Source organism: Mustela putorius, unplaced genomic scaffold (genome assembly GCF_011764305.1).
Source record: "Mustela putorius furo isolate JIRA1106 unplaced genomic scaffold, ASM1176430v1.1 tig00004007_pilon_pilon_pilon, whole genome shotgun sequence".
In the NCBI taxonomy this organism is placed as follows: domain Eukaryota; kingdom Metazoa; phylum Chordata; class Mammalia; order Carnivora; family Mustelidae; genus Mustela; species Mustela putorius.
Window position 1 is genome coordinate 641,375 of NW_025422145.1, and position 18,425 is coordinate 659,799.

Here is an 18,425-nt window from a genome sequence, read left to right on the forward strand (position 1 = left end):
AAAGAAAAGCAACAGAATGATAAACACAAAATTCACAATTGTAGTGACTTCTGAGGGAAGACAGAAGGAGACACAATCAGGGGAAAACAGAGCAGTTCACCCTGAGCACAGGTACGGTTCATTGCTGCAGGGAATTTTAAAACACTAAAACAAGTAAAAAATCAATTGGTCTGTTTTTCACTTTCACCAAGCTCCAGAAATTCTAAACAATGTCAGTGATAAAATACTTCTCCCCTAGAAAAAGCTTTTTTCGGTTTAAGTTCTAAAAATTGTCACAATGGCTAGTTATATAGGTATGTATAGAGATATATATATGTAAACTTCAAATTTTCACATTTTATTGTTTATCCTTTGTGCCAGTTATCAGTTTTTTTGTCCATCAGCTCCAAATTTAGCGTTCTCTGACCTGTTACGAGATTCTGAAGCTGGGCCCTGTAAAAGGTACTCCTCTGCCAGCCGGCATGACATTAGGTTATGCAGTAGAGGGCACCGAAGGGACACTGCAAAAGGGTGGCACTTCTATTCCTGATGGGAAAGTTTTTCTTGCTCCTAGGGGATGGCAGCCTGCAGGTGGCTTCCCAGGGGTTTCAGGAGTACCCCAATGAAAGGGTTCCTAGTGAGATTTGCCAACATCCCAATGGATTGTTTTCTGCTTACCAGCCCTGGCCTTTGGTACTTCAAACCTTGCTGCTATGTGGTAAACCACAGCCCTTCCCTCTCCCACAAGGTCCAAATCTCTTCCTTGGGCAGGCAGTGTCTTACAATTTGTTCCTTCCTTCATGTGGTAGCCAGAATCATAAGGTGGACTCCAGGGACACCTCTCCCCTGGTGCACATGCCCTGTGTAATCCCTAATGCTGAGAATATGATAAAGTATGCCTAATGGCACAGCTAACTTTAAGGAAAGGAGATTATCTGGGTGAGCAGGAGCTAATCACAAGAGTCCTTTAAGTCTGGGTCTAGAGGTGAGAGACAGGAAGTCAGTCTGGCTGACACCTTGATTTCAGTCTTGTCTTACCCTTTCGTACCTTGTCATACCTACAGAACTATGAGCTAATAGGTGTGTTGGGTTTTTTTTTTAATATTCTTTAATGTGGTAAAACACACATTCAATTTACCATTTTAACCATTTTGAAGCATACAGTTCAATGGCATTAAGCACATTCACACTATTGTGCAAGTATCACCACCATCCGTCTCCAGAATGTTCTTATCATCCCAAGATGAAACTCTGCCCCTATTGAATAATAAATCCCCATGTCTCCCCACAAACCTGCTGGAAACCAATATTCTACTTTCTTGTCTCTATGAATTTGACTATTCTAGGTACTTTGTGTAAGTTTGTGTAGACAGTATTTGTCCTTCTGTCTGGCTTTTTCTGCTTCATATATTTTCAAGGTTGTTCTACAGTATATCACGTGTCAGAACTTCCTTTTTAAGGCTGAAGAATAGCCCATTACACACATATATCACACTTGTCTATCCGTTCAAGTATCAATGAATACTTCATTTGCATCCACCTTTTGGCTATGCTGTCTAATGCTGCTATGAAGACAGGTGTACCAATAACTCTGCAAGTCCCTACTTGCAATTATTTTGGGTATATACCCAGAAGTAGAATTGCTGGATCATATGGTAACTCCATATTTAATTTTTTGAGGAACTACCATGCTGTTTTCCACTGCAGCAAAATAGGCATTGTTTTAAACTGCTAACTTTGTGCTAATTTGTCACTCAGCAATAGAAAATTAATACACTCGAGTGCTCTCTTCCAGCCCTAGAGATAGTAACTGCTTCCTACATGTGTTAGTCCCATACTGTTTAGGGTTTTCTTTACCTCTCTCTGTAAGTAATCCTCTCAACTAGTAAATACTTCTTTATAAATTTTTCTCTATTCAGACTACTTGTGTGGTGTGTGTCTCCTGAGTGGCCCCTGATAAACAGGCTCTTCAATAAACGATGTGTTCTAGGGGCACCTGGGTGGCTCAGTGGGTTAAAGCCTCTGCCTTCAGCTCAGGTCATGATCCCAGGGTACTGAGATCGAGCCCCGCATCAGGCTCTCCGCTCAGCAAGGAGCCTGTTTCCCTTCCTCTCTCTCTCTCTCTGCCTGCCTCTCTGCCTACTTGTAATCTCTGTCAAATAAATAAATAAAATCTTTAAAAAAGAAACAAAATAAAATAAACGATGTGTTCTATATGGAAGGTAATTTGGAGAACTAGTTTCACAGCCAGCCCCTGACATACATAGATTCAGCAACACCCACTCATTTTCTGTGGTAAACTTGTAAGAGTTTCAATTTGTTTGGGTTTGTTTTGGGTGCAATTCATATCTCTAACCTCTGTGATATTGCATATTCCTGTTATTAAATAGCATATTGGAAATAAATTATAGCACGGTGATCTAAAGAAAAAGAGAGAACTTGAGGTTCATCAATTCTCTCACTCTATTTGATCACTTGGGAGTTTTTATTCATGTTTAAAATCTAAAATATCAAAAAAGCATAAACTACAAGATGTCAATTTTTTTGGTGGTTCCAAATTTTGATTCATACATTACATATTTTATTAAATTTGATAATATGTTTAAATAGAATTTCGTATTTCCTTTTTTTTTAATATAATTTTTTATTTTTTATAAACATATATTTTTATCCCCAGGGGTACAGGTCTGTGAATCACCAGGTTTACACACTTCACAGCACTCACCAAAACACATACCCTCCCCAATGTCCATAATACCACCCCCTTCTCCCAAACCCCCTCCCCCCAACAACCCTCAGTTTGTTTTGTGAGATTAAGAGTCACTTATGGTTTGTCTCCCTCCCAATCCCATCTTCTTTCATTTATTCTTCTCGTACCCACTTAAGCCCCCATGTTGCATCACCACTTCCTCATATCAGGGAGATCATATGATAGTTGTCTTTCTCCGCTTGACTTATTTCGCTAAGCATGATACGCTCTAGTTCCATCCATGTTGTCGCAAATGGCAAGATTTCATTTCTTTTGATGGCTGCATAGTATTCCATTGTGTATATATACCACATCTTCTTGATCCATTCATCTGTTGATGGACATCTAGGTTCTTTCCATAGTTTGGCTATTGTGGACATTGCTGCTATAAACTTTCGAGTACACGTGCCCCTTTGGATCACTACGTTTGTATCTTTAGGGTAAATACCCAATAGTGCAATTGCTGGGTCATAGGGCAGTTCTATTTTCAACATTTTGAGGAACCTCCATGCTGTTTTCCAGAGGATGCACCAGCTTGCATTCCCACCAACAGTGTAGGAGGGTTCCCCTTTCTCCGCATCCTCGCCAGCATCTGTCATTTCCTGACTTGTTGATTTTAGCCATTCTGACTGGTGTGAGGTGATATCGCATTGTGGTTTTGATTTGTATTTCCCTGATGCCGAGTGATATGGAGCACTTTTTCATGTGTCTGTTGGCCATTTGGATGTCTTCTTTGCAGAAATGTCTGCTCATGTCCTCTGCCCATTTCTTGATTGGATTATTTGTTCTTTGGGTGTTGAGTTTGCTAAGTTCTTTATAGATTCTGGACACTAGTCCTTTATCTGATATGTCGTTTGCAAATATCTTCTCCCATTCTGTCAGTTGTCTTATGATTTTGTGAACTGTTTCTTTTGCTGTGCAAAAGCTTTTGATCTTGATGAAATCCCAATAGTTCATTTTTGCCCTTGCTTCCCTTGCCTTTGGCGTTGTTCCTAGGAAGATGTTGCTGTGGCTGAGGTCAAAGAGGTTGCTGCCTGTGTTCTCCTCAAGGATTTTGATGGATTCCTTTCGCACATTGAGGTCCTTCATCCATTTTGAGTCTATTTTTGTGTGTGGTGTAAGGAAATGGTCCAATTTCATTTTTCTGCATGTGGCTGTCCAATTTTCCCAGCACCATTTATTGAAGAGGCTGTCTTTTTTCCATTGGACATTCTTTCCTGCTTTGTCGAAGATTAGTTGACCATAGAGTTGAGAGTCTATTTCTGGGCTCTCTATTCTGTTCCATTGATCTATGGGTCTGTTTTTGTGCCAGTACCATGCTGTCTTGATGATGACAGCTTTGTAATAGAGCTTGAAGTCCGGGATTGTGATGCCACCAACGTTGGTTTTCTTTTTCAATATCCCTTTAGCTATTCGAGGTCTTTTCTGGTTCCATATAAATTTTAGAATTATTTGTTCAATTTCTTTGAAAAAGATGGATGGTACTTTGATAGGAATTGCATTAAATGTGTAGATTGCTTTAGGTAGCATAGACATTTTCACAATATTTATTCTTCCAATCCAGGAGCATGGAACATTTTTCCATTTCTTTGTGTCTTCCTCAATTTCTTTCATGAGTACTTTATAGTTTTCTGAGTATAGATTCTGTGTCTCTTTGGTTAGGTTTATTCCTAGGTATCTTATGGTTTTGGATGCAATTGTAAATGGGATTGACTCCTTAATTTCCCTTTCTTCTGTCTTGCTGTTGGTGTAGAGAAATGCAACTGATTTCTGTGCATTGATTTTATATCCTGACACTTTACTGAATTCCTGTATAAGTTCTAGCAGTTTTGGAGTGGAGTCTTTTGGTTTTTCCACATATAGTATCATATCATCTGTGAAGAGTGATAATTTGACTTCTTCTTTGCCGATTTGGATGCCTTTAATTTCCTTTTGTTGTCTGATTGCTGAGGCTAGGACCTCTAGTACTATGTTGAATAGCAGTGGTGATAATGGACATCCCTGCCGTGTTCCTGACCTTAGTGGAAAAGCTTTCAGTTTTTCTCCATTGAGAATGATATTTGCGGTGGGTTTTTCATAGATGGCTTTGATGATATTGAGGTATGTGCCCTCTATCCCTACACTTTGAAGAGTTTTGATCAGGAAGGGATGCTGTACTTTGTCAAATGCTTTTTCAGCATCTATTGAGAGTATCATATGGTTCTTGTTCTTACTTTTATTGATGTGTTGTATCACATTGACTGATTTGCGGATGTTGAACCAACCTTGCAGCCCTGGAATAAATCCCACTTGGTCGTGGTGAATAATCTTTTTAATGTACTGTTGAATCCTATTGGCTAGTATTTTGTTGAGTATTTTCGCATCTGTGTTCATCAAGGATATTGGTCTATAGCTCTCTTTTTTGGTGGGATCCTTGTCTGGTTTTGGGATCAAGGTGATGCTGCAAGGAAATAAAGGCCTTAAACGACACACTGGACCAGATGGACATTACAGATATATTCAGAACATTTCATCCCAAAGCAACAGAATACACATTCTTCTCTAGTGCACATGGAACATTCTCCAGAATAGATCACATCCTGGGTCCTAAATCAGGACTCAACCGGTATCAAAAGATTGGGATCATTCCCTGCATATTTTCAGACCACAATGCTCTAAAGCTAGAACTCAACCACAAAAGGAAGTTTGAAAAGAACCAAAATACATGGAGACTAAACAGTATCCTTCTAAAGAATGAATGGGTCAACCGGGAAATTAAAGAAGAATTGAAAAAAATCATGGAAACAAATGATAATGAAAATACAACGGTTCAAAATCTGTGGGACACAACAAAGGCAGTCCTGAGAGGAAAATATATAGCGGTACAAGCCTTTCTCAAGAAACAAGAAAGGTCTCAGGTACACAATCTAACCCTACACCTAAAGGAGCTGGAGAAAGAACAAGAAAGAAACCCTAAGCCTAGCAGGAGAAGAGAAATCATAAAGATCAGAGCAGAAATCAATGAAATAGAAACCAAAAAAACAATAGAACAAATCAACGAAAGTAGGAGCTGGTTCTTTGAAAGAATTAATAAAATTGATAAACCCCTGGCCAGACTTATCAAAAAGAAAAGAGAAAGGACCCAAATTAATAAAATCATGAATGAAAGAGGAGAGATCACAACTAACACCAAAGAAATACAAACTATTATAAGAACATACTATGAGCAACTCTACGGCAATAAATTTGACAATCTGGAAGAAATGGATGCATTCCTAGAAACATATAAACTACCACAACTGAACCAGGAAGAAATAGAAAGCCTGAACAGACCCATAACCAGTAAGGAGATTGAAACAGTCATTAAAAAATCTCCAAACAAACAAAAGCCCAGGGCCAGACGGCTTCCCGGGGGAATTCTACCAAACATTTAAAGAAGAACTAATTCCTATTCTCCTAAAACTATTCCAAAAAATAGAAATGGAAGGAAAACTTCCAAACTCATTTTATGAGGCCAGCATCATCGTATTTCCTTTTAAATTATTTATTTTAAATCTAACTATGGACCAAGAAATAAATGATTATCACTGAATATTAAATCTTTTTTTTTTAAGATTTATTTATTTATTTATTTGACAGGCAGAGATCACAAGTAGGTAGAGAGGCAGGCAGAGAGAGAGGAAGGGGAGCAGGCTCCCTGCTGAGCAGAGAGCCCATTGTGGAGCTCAATCCCAGGACTCTGGGATCATGACCTGAGCCAAAGGCAGGAAGCTTTAACCCACTGAGCCACCCAGGTGCCTCTGAACATTAAATCTTTACTGAATATAGTTTTGGTGTATAAAGGAGGGAGATATTAAAAAATAATCTACAATGCCTGGGTGGCTCAGTCATTAAGCATCTGCCCGCAGCTTGGGTCAGGATCCTGGGGTCCTGGGATCAAGCCGTGCATCAGGCTCCCTGCTCAGCAGGAGGCCTGCTTCTCCCTCTCCCATTCTCCCTGCTTGTGTTCCCTCTCTCACTGTCGAATAAATAAATAAAATATTTTAAATATAATAGTAAAGATAATAATCTACCCCAGGTATAAAATACTATGTATACCATGGAGAATATACCCATTAACTTTAGATTTGTACTCACTGTATTGTTACAAATAATGTTTTGTCTTTATTCAATATATCAAAATAATTTTAAATCAAACAGCACAAAGACATACAGTATAGGTCTAATTCTACCTTCTAAATTCTCTTCCCTAATCTTGTGCTCCCTAACTTAATTTCCTTCAACCTTTCTGTGTACTCTTGGTTCAAACTTTGCTCTTGAGACAAAACAGCAACACTGGGACTTTAAGTTTCTTAAGTTTTTCTCTTCTTGGATGCTGCCTTTTGGGGGAGGCGGGGCATGGGGCAGGGAGGGGTAGACGGAGAAGGAGAGAGAAACCCAAGTAGACTTTACTATAGTGAGCACAAAGCCTGACCCAGGGCTCGATCTCACAACCCCGAAATCAGACCTGAATCAAAGCAAAGAGCCCAACACTCCACCAACTGCACCACTCAGGTGTCCTGGCTGCTTCTTTTAAAATAAAATGATGAAAGCACTGAATTCGTCCAAAGAGAAAGACATGAGGAAAGTAGAGGGGTCTCTCTCTCTCTCTCTCTTTTTTTTTTTTTTTAAGTAATCTCTACACCCAAGGTGGGGCTTGAACTTACAACCCCAAGATCAAGAATTGCATGCTCTACCAACTGAGGCAGCCAGGCACCCTAAGATGTTTTTCTTCATACAGTTTCTATCCCTTTGAGCCAGGGGCTTGCCCCTGCCAGACCTGTCCTCCAAGAACTCTGTGTCTCTCTGAAGACCCAGCTATCTGTCAATTTCATGTCCTGTCAGGCCAGGAACCCCAGAGCAAGCACACAGGGGCACTGATTCCCAAACCAAGTGCCCACATACTGACTGGTTACCACAGCAACAAGAGCTGGGACACATTAGCCCCTGAGCCACTCCATCTGCAGGCCCCACTGAACCCCACAGCGAGGAGGGTTATCGATTCTCTCCCTACATAACACTCTCCTTCCTGCCCCTGCTGCGTATTTACTCCACAGCAATACTGAGCAGAAAAGAGCCCCCCCCCCAATCATCTCTGCCCCTCATACATAACAAAGGGTACACATCAGAATCAGTTAGGGAGCTCTTTAAATGTACCTGACATCCTGTACCAAAATCCCCAGGGCTGGGGGCTACATTTATGCATCTCAAACATGGTGATCCTCATACACCATGCCAGTTACAAACCACTGCTGTATATAGCATGAACAGAATTTACAGAAGGAAATACCAACGAATTTCAGACATCAGATGCTATCCTCACCCAGAGACAAGGACCCCATAACGTGATACTGTATTTTTCACCTATCAGATTGGCAAAGATCAAAAGTTTGACAATCATAGACAAAGAGCTAATCCCCCTAGTTTATAAAATGTTTCTAAAAATGGGTAATGAAAAGACCAATAATCTAATCCAATAGGAAAAGGGCAAAGGAGAAGAACAGACAGTTGGCAGGGAAATACTTCATTCATAATAAGAAAATCTAATACAACAACCCATCCAAATGTACTAAAGTTTGGTAATACACTGATAAGGTCATAGGGGAATAGGCTGGTGAGAAGGCAAATTTGTACAGCCCCATGCAGACAGTACCTATGAAAACTGCAAGCACTTTTTATCTTTGAACCATTAACTCTACTCCTAGGAATTTAACCAACTGATATTAATTGCACATGTGTGAAAAGATTTAAGTACAGGGCTATTCATTTGCAGCATTGTCTGCAACAGCAAAAGATCAGAAATAACTCATTTCCCAGCAGGAGACCAGTTAAATCAATTACAGTACAGTCATATAGTGAGATACTCTGCTAGACAACCATTTAAATAAAAGAAGTCAGATCAATGAAAGAATCACATTCTTTAATGACATTTTATTAAGTGAAAAAAAATTACAAGGTGAAAAACAGTATGTGATTAATGGCAAAATTATTTTCAGTAGTGATCATTTAATAATCACTAATAATCATTCTTTTCTCAAGTCATACTTCAGATTTAAAACAACTAACTGCTTTTAAACAGTAAGTTTCTATTTTAAAATATTTAAATTCAACATATACATATGTAGCATATGTACATATACATATGTAGCATGTGTTATACAGGTTAACTCTGAAAGATACACAAACTGGTTACACAGCAGAGGATCTCAATAGACACTTTCCCAAAAATTGAAAGATGACCAACAGGTACACTGCTGAAAGGATGCTCAACATCACTCATCATCAGTGAAATGTAAATCAACCACAGTGACCTACCACCTCCCACCTCTTAGAAGCCTATCATCAAAAAGATAAGAAATAAGAACTGTTGGCAATAATGTGGAGAAAGGGAATCCTAGTGCAATGCTGGGATTGTAAACTAGTGTAGTCATTACAAAAAACAGTGGTGTTTTCTGCAGTCTTAATTTTGGAGGTTCCCCCCCAAAGATTAATGATCCAAAAAATCAACTTCTAGGTACTGATGCAAAGAAAATGGAAACGTTCATTGCAGCATTACTTACAACAGCCAAGATATTGAAACAACCTAAGTGCTCATCAATAGATGAATGGATAAAGAAAGTGGGGTTTGCATATACAATGGAATTATTTGTCCATTAAAATAAAAAAAGAAGGATATCTTGTCATCTGTGACAGGATCGAACAGGCATTGTGCTAAAGAAGTAAATCAGACAAAGACAAATATCCTATCATTTCACTTCTATGTGGAACCATAAAAAAACAAGCTTATAGACAGAATGGATTGGTGGTTGCTATGGGGTGGGGGAGTGAAATGGGTGAAGGGAGTTAAAAGGTACAAACTTGCAGTTACAAAATAAATAAGTCACGGGGATGTAATGTACAGCACGGTGACTATCATTAATAATATTGTACTGCCTATTTAAAAGTTGCTGAGAGAGCAGACCTTAAAAGTTCTATAGGGGCACCTGGGTGGCTCAGCCAGTTAAGTGACTCCTGATATTGGCTCAGGTCATCATCACAGGGCTGTGAGATCAAGCCCCAAGTTGAGCCCTGTGTGGAGCCCCCACCCCTTGATTCCCACATCAGGCTCCTCACTGTGAGTAGAGACTGCTTATCTCTCTCCCTCTGCCCTTCTCCGCCCTCTCTGCCTCTCCCCACTCCCAAAAAAATTCATAATAATAAAAGTTCTCGGGACGCCTAAGTGGCTCAGTGAGTTAAAGCCTCTGCCTTCGGCTCAGGTCATGATCCCAGGGTCTTGGGATCGAGCCCCACATCAGGCTCTCTGCTCAGTGGGGAGCCTGCTTCCCTTCCTCTCTCTCTGCCTGCCTCTCTGCCTACTTGTGATCTCTCTCTGTCAAATAAATAAGTAAAATCTTTAAAAAAATAAAATAAAATAACAAACAAAAGTTCTCATCACAAGAAAAGTGATTTTTTTTGTAACTGTATATGGTGACAGATGTTAACTAGATTTATTGTGATGGTAATCTCACAATACACACAAATATGTAATCATTGTATTTGTATAGCTGAAACTAATATAGTGTTATATACCAATTAAAAGTCAATTAAAAAATAAAACAGAGGAGAGTCATCAGTATAACGGGGAAAAAAACATGAGTACTCGGAGAAAAGATGATTAATGCGCAGATTCTATAGGAATGTGGTGTAGCTCTAACAGAGAAGAAAAGAATTTCCCCAAGCCAGGACATAATAGAATGGAGATGCTGGGGATTGAACCCAAGACCTCATGCATGCTAAGCATACGCTCTACCACTGAGCTACATCCCCACCTGGTGACAACACTGTTTTTCTAAGCTGTTTTCATGAAACAAATCAGATATGTGCTCCCTTAAAACACTGGGTATAGTCACAGCCAAGAGGTTTGGGAACAGGGGGAGGATGGTAATGCAGAGGATGTGCAGGGGGATGTTCTGGGAGTTAGGCATAAAAGGAATTTACTTCTCTCTCTATGCTTTTTGTACTACTTGAGTATTTTACCATTAGGCATTGCCTACTTAAAACAAAGATGGAAAATAAAAGAGAAAATAAAGGTTAAACAAAAGCACTTTTCTACAACAATGCCCCCACTTTATAGATGGAACACTGAGGCTTAAATAAAAGAAGGGCCTCTCCAATCTACAACACCTCCAGCTCCTCCAAGCAGTGGGACCACCTCCCTCGAAGCACCAGAATCCTTTGTTCTTTTCAAGGTGAGAGACTATCCATGATTTCCATGCCTTATCCATTTCTCTGCCTTCAGAGAACCCAGCTCAGAGAATCCAACATTTTTGTGAATCCTTCCATTCTGCAACTAATGTTTGTTGAGGACTGACCATGGGCCAGACATTACACTAACTGCCAGAAGTACACTAATAAGCCTCGAGGTCAAAGTCCCTCCTGACCTTGTAGATAGGGCTGCATGTACATTCACACAGGCTGTGCACTATACAATTTCAGGAACACCCATTCACATAAACTACTATTTAACTGCCATCCCCTGGATTTGTGCCAGATAAATCTAACTATACCCAGTGGCCTTGCCCATATGTCCAATAGCCCAGTGGAGAATATAGCCCAGTGGAGAAAATAAGTAATACGTATATATTTCTTTTAACTGGAATCATTGCAATGAAAGAAAAGAACCAGGTGTTCTAAGAAAGAACAAAAGGAGGGACCTATTTTGAGTTCCACACAAGCCATTCTGAGAAAATGATATTTAAGCCAAGAAATTATATTAGTTAGGAAATTTTTTTAGTTGCTAATAAGAGACCCAGCTTAGCAACTTTAACAAAACAGTTGCCAATTTCTCTCATTCCATGAGAAACCAGAAGGTAGACAGCCCAAGACTAATTTGGTAGCTCCATCCGTTACCAGGAGCCCAGCCTTCTCCTGTCTTTCTGCTTTACATCCCTTAACATGTGACTTTCATTCTGTAGGTCACCTCATGGTCCAAAATGATGGCTAGAGCTCCAGTCACCACATGGGCATCACAGACAACAGGACAGGGCAAGGACACTGGAGAAAAGGGAACATGTCCCCATCTATTTAAGGAGAGGACTATGCCTTACAGAATATTCTACTTCCACCTTGTTGACCAGAAAATGGTCCCATGAACACACCATGCTGCAAGAGAGGCTGGAAACTATAGTCCCTAATGCACTGCCCAGAGTTGTTACTAAAAAGGAGGAATTGTTTTTGAGAGGCAATGAGTAGCCTCTGCTATGGACTAAGAAATTAACGGGAGTTAATTAAGTGAAGAGGCGATAGGAGAACAGGTTCCAAGCAGAGGGAACACAAGTACAAAGTCTCCAGTAAGACAAGGAGGTTGGTGTGATCTCAGAACTAAAAGGAGGCCAGAATGACCAGAACACACTGAGGAGGAGGGGAGGAGCCAACAAAAGGAGCAGGGAAGGGATTCAGCCCCTTGTGCACGTCAGCAAACCCAGGTGCCTAGCTCCCACTCTAGGCAAATCCTAGGAATCAAAGAGACCCATGTTCACATTCTAACTTCACTTCTTCCTCACTGAGGACCTTTGGATACGTCTTTTAACTGATCTGAGACTTTCTTACTTATAAAACAAGAATTATATGGGAACAATCTATATAGATTATGTGGACTAAATGAAATAATGTATGTGAAGAAGTTAAGCACAGCACCTATTTAGCACACATTATTTATTAATTACATATTTGACCAAAAAGACTCACATAACTGTGATATAGTCAACAGTCAAGGTTGTATCCCCAGCTTTGAACAAATCACCTGACACAGTACTCAAAAAAATGGTCACCCTTCCTATTGTGATTGTTGCCAAGAACAGACAGCTCATCACAATTTCTTCCGTGCTCTTTCTGGACTCCTCATTCCAGGCCAGCCAACTACAGGTCTATCCCATCTTTAGCTCACCTACCTTAACGACAAACTAGAAATAAGGATGTGGGGATGAGGGAACGCCATCCCAGGGAGCTAACAGACCTCCAGGTGATTAGTTAGAGTCGCAGTCTCCGTTTTGCTCAGGTAATAAGAGTAAATAAGCTTGGCTCCAATGCAGAAATGCTTACTGCACTGAACTTTAATAAAACCCACACTTGGGCTCCAGGAAATACTGCCATTTATATCCCCATTGATTTTCTAAGCCTGTTTTATTATTCCTCTTCCCGGTGAGGGTTGTATGTATTTTGGGACTGCATTCCTTTCATAAATAAGTAAATATGTAAGTAAATACTAATAAGAGCTAACAGTTATTAAGTGCTTGGCCCAGGGCCAGGGATGGTGCTGCAGCACCATCTGTTAGTTTATTCCCCACCTTATAACAACCCAATGAGTCTGGCACTCCACTGGTTCCCATTCTACAGAGGAGACCAAGATCCCAGAGATGAGGTCACTCCCCCCAAAAAGGAGCAGGGTACATGCTACACAGTCTAGTAGTTCTTAAAAAAAGTTAAACGTGGAGCTGCCATATGACCCACCAACGGACTCCTAAGTGTATACCCAAAGGCAATAAAGACATGTCCATCCGTGTTCATGGCAGCACTAGTCATGAGAAAAAGTGGGAAAAATTCAAATGTCCATCAATGGACAAATGGACAAATACAATGTTATATATGCACTCAAGGAAATACTGTTCAGCCATAAAAAAGTAATGAGAGACTGACACACACCACAACATGGACAAATCTTGAAAACATTATGCTAAGTGAAAAAAGCCAGAGACAAAACACCACGTATTGTGTGATTCCATTGATACATCCAGATTCGTCAAATCTATAGAGATGGGAAGCAGACTGGTGGTCACCAGGGGCTGGGGAATAGAAGGGAAATAGGAATGATGGCAAATGGAAACAGGGTTTCTTGGGGACGGGGGTGATAAAAAGGAGATGATAAAAATGTTCAGGAATTAGTGATGATGGTTGTGCATCTCTATAAATACACCAAAACCCACTAAACTGTACACTTTTACATTGTGAATTTTATGGTAGATCAATTGTATCTCAATTTTTATTGAAAAAGAGGCAGAACACAGATTTAACCCCTAAAGGTTATCTGATCCAAAGGCTTGATTACTGCATTCTGAGCAGCTCACGTGGACATGAACCCAAATTCCACCTTACCTCCTAAGTGCCTTCCTTCCCTCAGTCCCCACCAGTCAAGCTTCTGAAGTCAGAGACAGGCCAGAAGGAAATGACAAGTGCCTGAACTAAGGCAATAGTCTGAAAAAGCCAATAGTCAATAGTCTTTCCTTTCTGCTAAACCCCCTGAGCCTCGGGCTCCCTCCCAGGCCTGGGACCCTGAGCACATCATAAGGAGCTGCATTAATGGAAGCTTTATGGCATTTGGGAGTTACTGGGGCTGAGAAAATCTCAGTGGTCAGCAAGTTAATTACAACTGTCTGACTGAGGCCAACTCGCCCATTAATATCAACAAGCCAGTTCCAGAAGGAAGAGGCAAGATGACGGACACAAATGAATCTCTCTAACTGTAGATTCAACAACTGACCCCCCAGCTATATCTTCAGATATAAAATAATTTGTACTTCTGCAAATGCTCCCAGTTCTCACACACACACACAAAACACACACACACACACGCATGCCTGAAGAAGACACCAAGCAAAGAATATAGCCCGGCACAAAGGACAGGGGCTTTAATGTTTGAGAGTCCTAGATTCAGATCCTGGCTCTGCCACTTAGGGGCAGAGTAGCCTTAAGAGGGTCGTCATTTCCCTAAGCCTCAGTTTTCCCATCTGCCAAATGGGGCTAATAACTTCTAACTCTTTCATGGTTATATTGGGAACTAGAAGATATTATATCTGCATGTTCCCACTTGCACTGGGCACAGCACATGGTATCTGTTATTAATAGTACTATTAAATGACTCTGGTCATTTTCACATCATGCTCCCCAAACAGTGAAGTTTGACCCGGGGTGTTGGGGGGGGGGAGCAGTGGCCACATAGCCAGAAAATGATTCTCTAATTTCAGTGTGCCTGGGATGCTTGTTTAAAATGCAAGGATCCACGGGGCACCTGGGTGGCTCAGTGGGTTAAAGCCTCTGCCTTCGGCTCGGGTCATGATCCCAGGGTCCTGGGATCGAGCCCCGCATCGGGCTCTCTGCTCATCAGGGAGCCTGCTTCCTCCTCTCTCTCTGCCTGCCTCTCTGCCTACTTGTGATCTCTGCCTGTCAAATAAATAAATAAAAATAAAATCTTTAAAAAAAAAAAAAATAAAAAATAAAATGCAAGGATCCTCAACCCCAGTGTTTCTGACTGCAGGGAGGGAGGCTGAAGGTGCTGCATTTTTTGATAACCAGCTCAGGGTTTAAAACTTTCAGATAATAGGGAGGCATCTCTGGGACGCCTGGGTGGCTCAGTTGCTTAAGCAGCTGCCTTCGGCTCAGGTCATGATCCCAGCGTCCTGGGATCGAGTCCCACATCGGGCTCCTTGCTCCGCAGGGAGCCTGCTTCTCCCTCTGCCTCTGCCTTCCACTCTGTCTGCCTGTGCTTGCTCTCACTCTCTCTCTCTCTGACAAATAAATAAATAAAATCTTAAAAAAAATATATATATATATATAAAAAAAAAATAGGGAGGCATCTGGCTGGCTCAGTTGGTAGAGCATTCAACTCTTGATCTTGGGGTTGTGAGTTCAAGTCCCATGCTGGGTGCAGAGATTACTAAAAGAATAAACTTTAAAAAAAGAAATCAGATGCCATTTGGATTTCAAAAGAAAAAAACAAAACAAACAAACAAACAAAAAAAAACCAGAAAAACCAGGTCCCAGATAATGGTTCCCAGCCCTGGTTACACACTGCAAATGTTGGGCTTATTTGTTTGTTTTAATGCCTGGATCTCATCCCTCTACAGATTTTGATGTCTTGGAACCCTTGTGTTGCTGGGACACCAGTAACTTTTAAGGTTCCCAGATGATTCTAATATGCAGCCAGGGCTGAGAACCCCTGCTATAAGCCAGTGCTTCTCAGAGTATGTCCAGGGACCCATGGCATCAGCATCACTGGGAACTTTTTTAAAAAACGCACAACCTCTGTCTTTCCCCTAGCCTACTGAATCAGAAACTCTGGGAGGGCGACCCAGCACACAGCGGTCTAATAAGACCTCCAGGAGATTCTGATGCCCACTCAGGTCTAAGGACCCCCAACTGTGAGGCATGGTGTCCCCTAAACTGCATAATGACAAGAATCACTCTGGGGTGTGCTTACCATTCCTAGACAACCCCCCTACCCGCTCACCCAGATTCCGAGAGGAGGGAATGGGGCCTGGGTATGTGCATTTTTTTTTTTTTTTAAACAAGTACTCCCTTACTCTCCTGCTCAAACTACCAACGGCTCTTACAACCCTTGGAATTAAATTCAAAATCCTCTCCACAGGACACCCCTTCTGAACCTCAGGCCAAGTCAAGACAATGCTGGGTTTTCGTTTGTTTCGTTTTGTTTTCGTTTTTAAGATTGATTTGTTTGACAGAAATCACAAGCGGGCAGGTTGCCAAGCAAAGAGCCCAACGCAGGGCTCGATCCCAAAACCCCGAGATCATGACCTGAGCCAAAGACAGAGGCTCAATCCTCTGAGCCACCCAGGCACCCGACAATGCTGACTTAAAGAAACTCCCAACTAGTGAGGGGGCCTGGCTGACTCTTGATTTGGGCTCAGGTCATGGTCTCTGGAGGTCGTCGCAGAGGAGACTCTGTGCCTCTCCCTGACCCTGCCCCCGCTAGGGCTTGCACTCTTGCGCTCTCTCTCTTAAAAAAATAAATAAATAAATAAATAAAATAAGTAGAATCTTAAAATAAAAAACAAACACCACCTCAGGGGCTACAATCCCCACCCACTCTCTCACCGCCACCACCACCACCAGTCTGAAGCCTCACGGGTTTTTTTAAACTCTTGCAGAGGCTGTTTGAGGAACCGGGAGAGGCTGCACCCAGTTTCCCTGAAAAGCTTCTCTGGTAAATACCCGCCACCCCCTCCCGCGCACACCTGACCCGGAGGAGAGAACTGCACACTGGTATACACGCTTTTCTCCTTCACATGCACACCTATGAGAAAAGTTTAATTTATAAATTCAGCGCAGTGAAAGATGAACAAGGATAATTAGAACTTTAGCAATACACTGTAATAAAAGCTGCGTGAGTGTGGCCTCTCCCTCTCTCAACCCCGCACTCACCCTTCTCGAAGCCACGTGAGGTGGTAAGATGTCCACTTGGTGGGACAAAATGGGGTAGGGGGCGTAGAGCGCCCTGACGTAAGCCACGTTGGCACCCTGGCGCAGGCGCCGTGACGTAGTCGTCATGACGCAGGCACCGTGACGTAGGCACCGTGACGTAGGCGCCCTGTCGCCGATGCCTTGACATAGCGTCAGGCATCTATTGACCTTCCGCAGATTCGTCTCAACGAGGAGCGGCCCCTTCAGACCGCTGCTGATTCCAGGATAACCGAAACTGCGGTTAGAGAAACCACAGATAAGGGGGGATTTCTATAATTTCTGTTGCAACCAAACCACTATTATCTCTTTCTTCTCTTTATTTAGACCAGAACCTAAATCAGAGAATATTAAAATATATCGACATGCCCCATCTGCATACACACACCGCATTGCACATAACATATACACATATCTACCTAGAACACCAGCTATCTACCTAGAAAACCAGCTCTGCGCCCCGGCCCTGCGGCAGTCATACCCCTCTCTATTCACCTACATACTCAACTGTCAAAAGTTTTGCTTGTTCTGCGCCGCCTAGGACCTGAAATCTTCGTGGAGATGCTGGAACTGACCATCAGTGGGGAACAGACACCGATAGGCTCCTACATAACAGCAGCCTCCCATTCTTCCCTGCCAACAGCCACTCAGTGTTGCGCAGGAATCAGGCGTCCAAGCACTCGGGAAGGTGCTCCATCTCCAGAAGATACTTCTAAGCTAAGGGGTGGCAACCTTTCAGACCCAGTACCTCCTTTTTTAGAATAAAAATGTTTGTAATCTCATTACTTTTCCTAAAGGGAAATTGAACACATATTATTTTTTCCCCACACATAATTTTTTGGTTAGGTCAATACAATAACCTCATTGTAATACAAAGGGGAAAATAGTAACAGGATATCTATAATGGATAATATGCATTTTAATATATAAATGCTCAGACACCATTACACAGAAGACATCAGAAAAAAAGCAGCCAGATGCTTACTGCTACACCTAACTATAGAAGCAACCGCCGCAAACATGGACAGGCATGGACCTGCTGATGGTCCCTCAAATACCACCCAGCTGGCTGCCACCGTGATAGGAGTTCCTGAAAGAGAGAAGGAGCAGAAGAATGTTAACATTCTCAACAAAACAAAGTACAGACTTCCTTTATTAACGATCAGTATCTGCATCTCCGGAAAAGTTGGTATATATTAAAACACTCAAAGCTGTTTATATGCAAGTGGAGTTAGGTTCTTGGCTCAAATGATTATAATAAATGCCTAGGAGGGACACTTCACTGGAGGAATTGACGTATGCATTGCAGGATGTATAACATCTCTGACTTGCTGCACTCTAATGCCCCTGGCACCTTCTGATCATTGTGACAACAAAATGTCCCCATTCATTTCCAAAAACATCCCATGTGATCAGTACTGCTCTTGTGGAAAACAGCAGGTTCCAACAA

General features: G+C 41.6%; 1 non-coding gene across 1 annotated transcript; it reads right to left on the bottom strand.

Annotated features, from left to right (window-relative positions):
• Window positions 1-10,480: 10,480 nt before the first annotated feature.
• Window positions 10,481-10,552, bottom strand: TRNAA-AGC. The gene has a single exon. It is a non-coding gene; the product is annotated as a tRNA-Ala (tRNA).
• Between the last annotated feature and the right edge of the window lie 7,873 nt (window positions 10,553-18,425).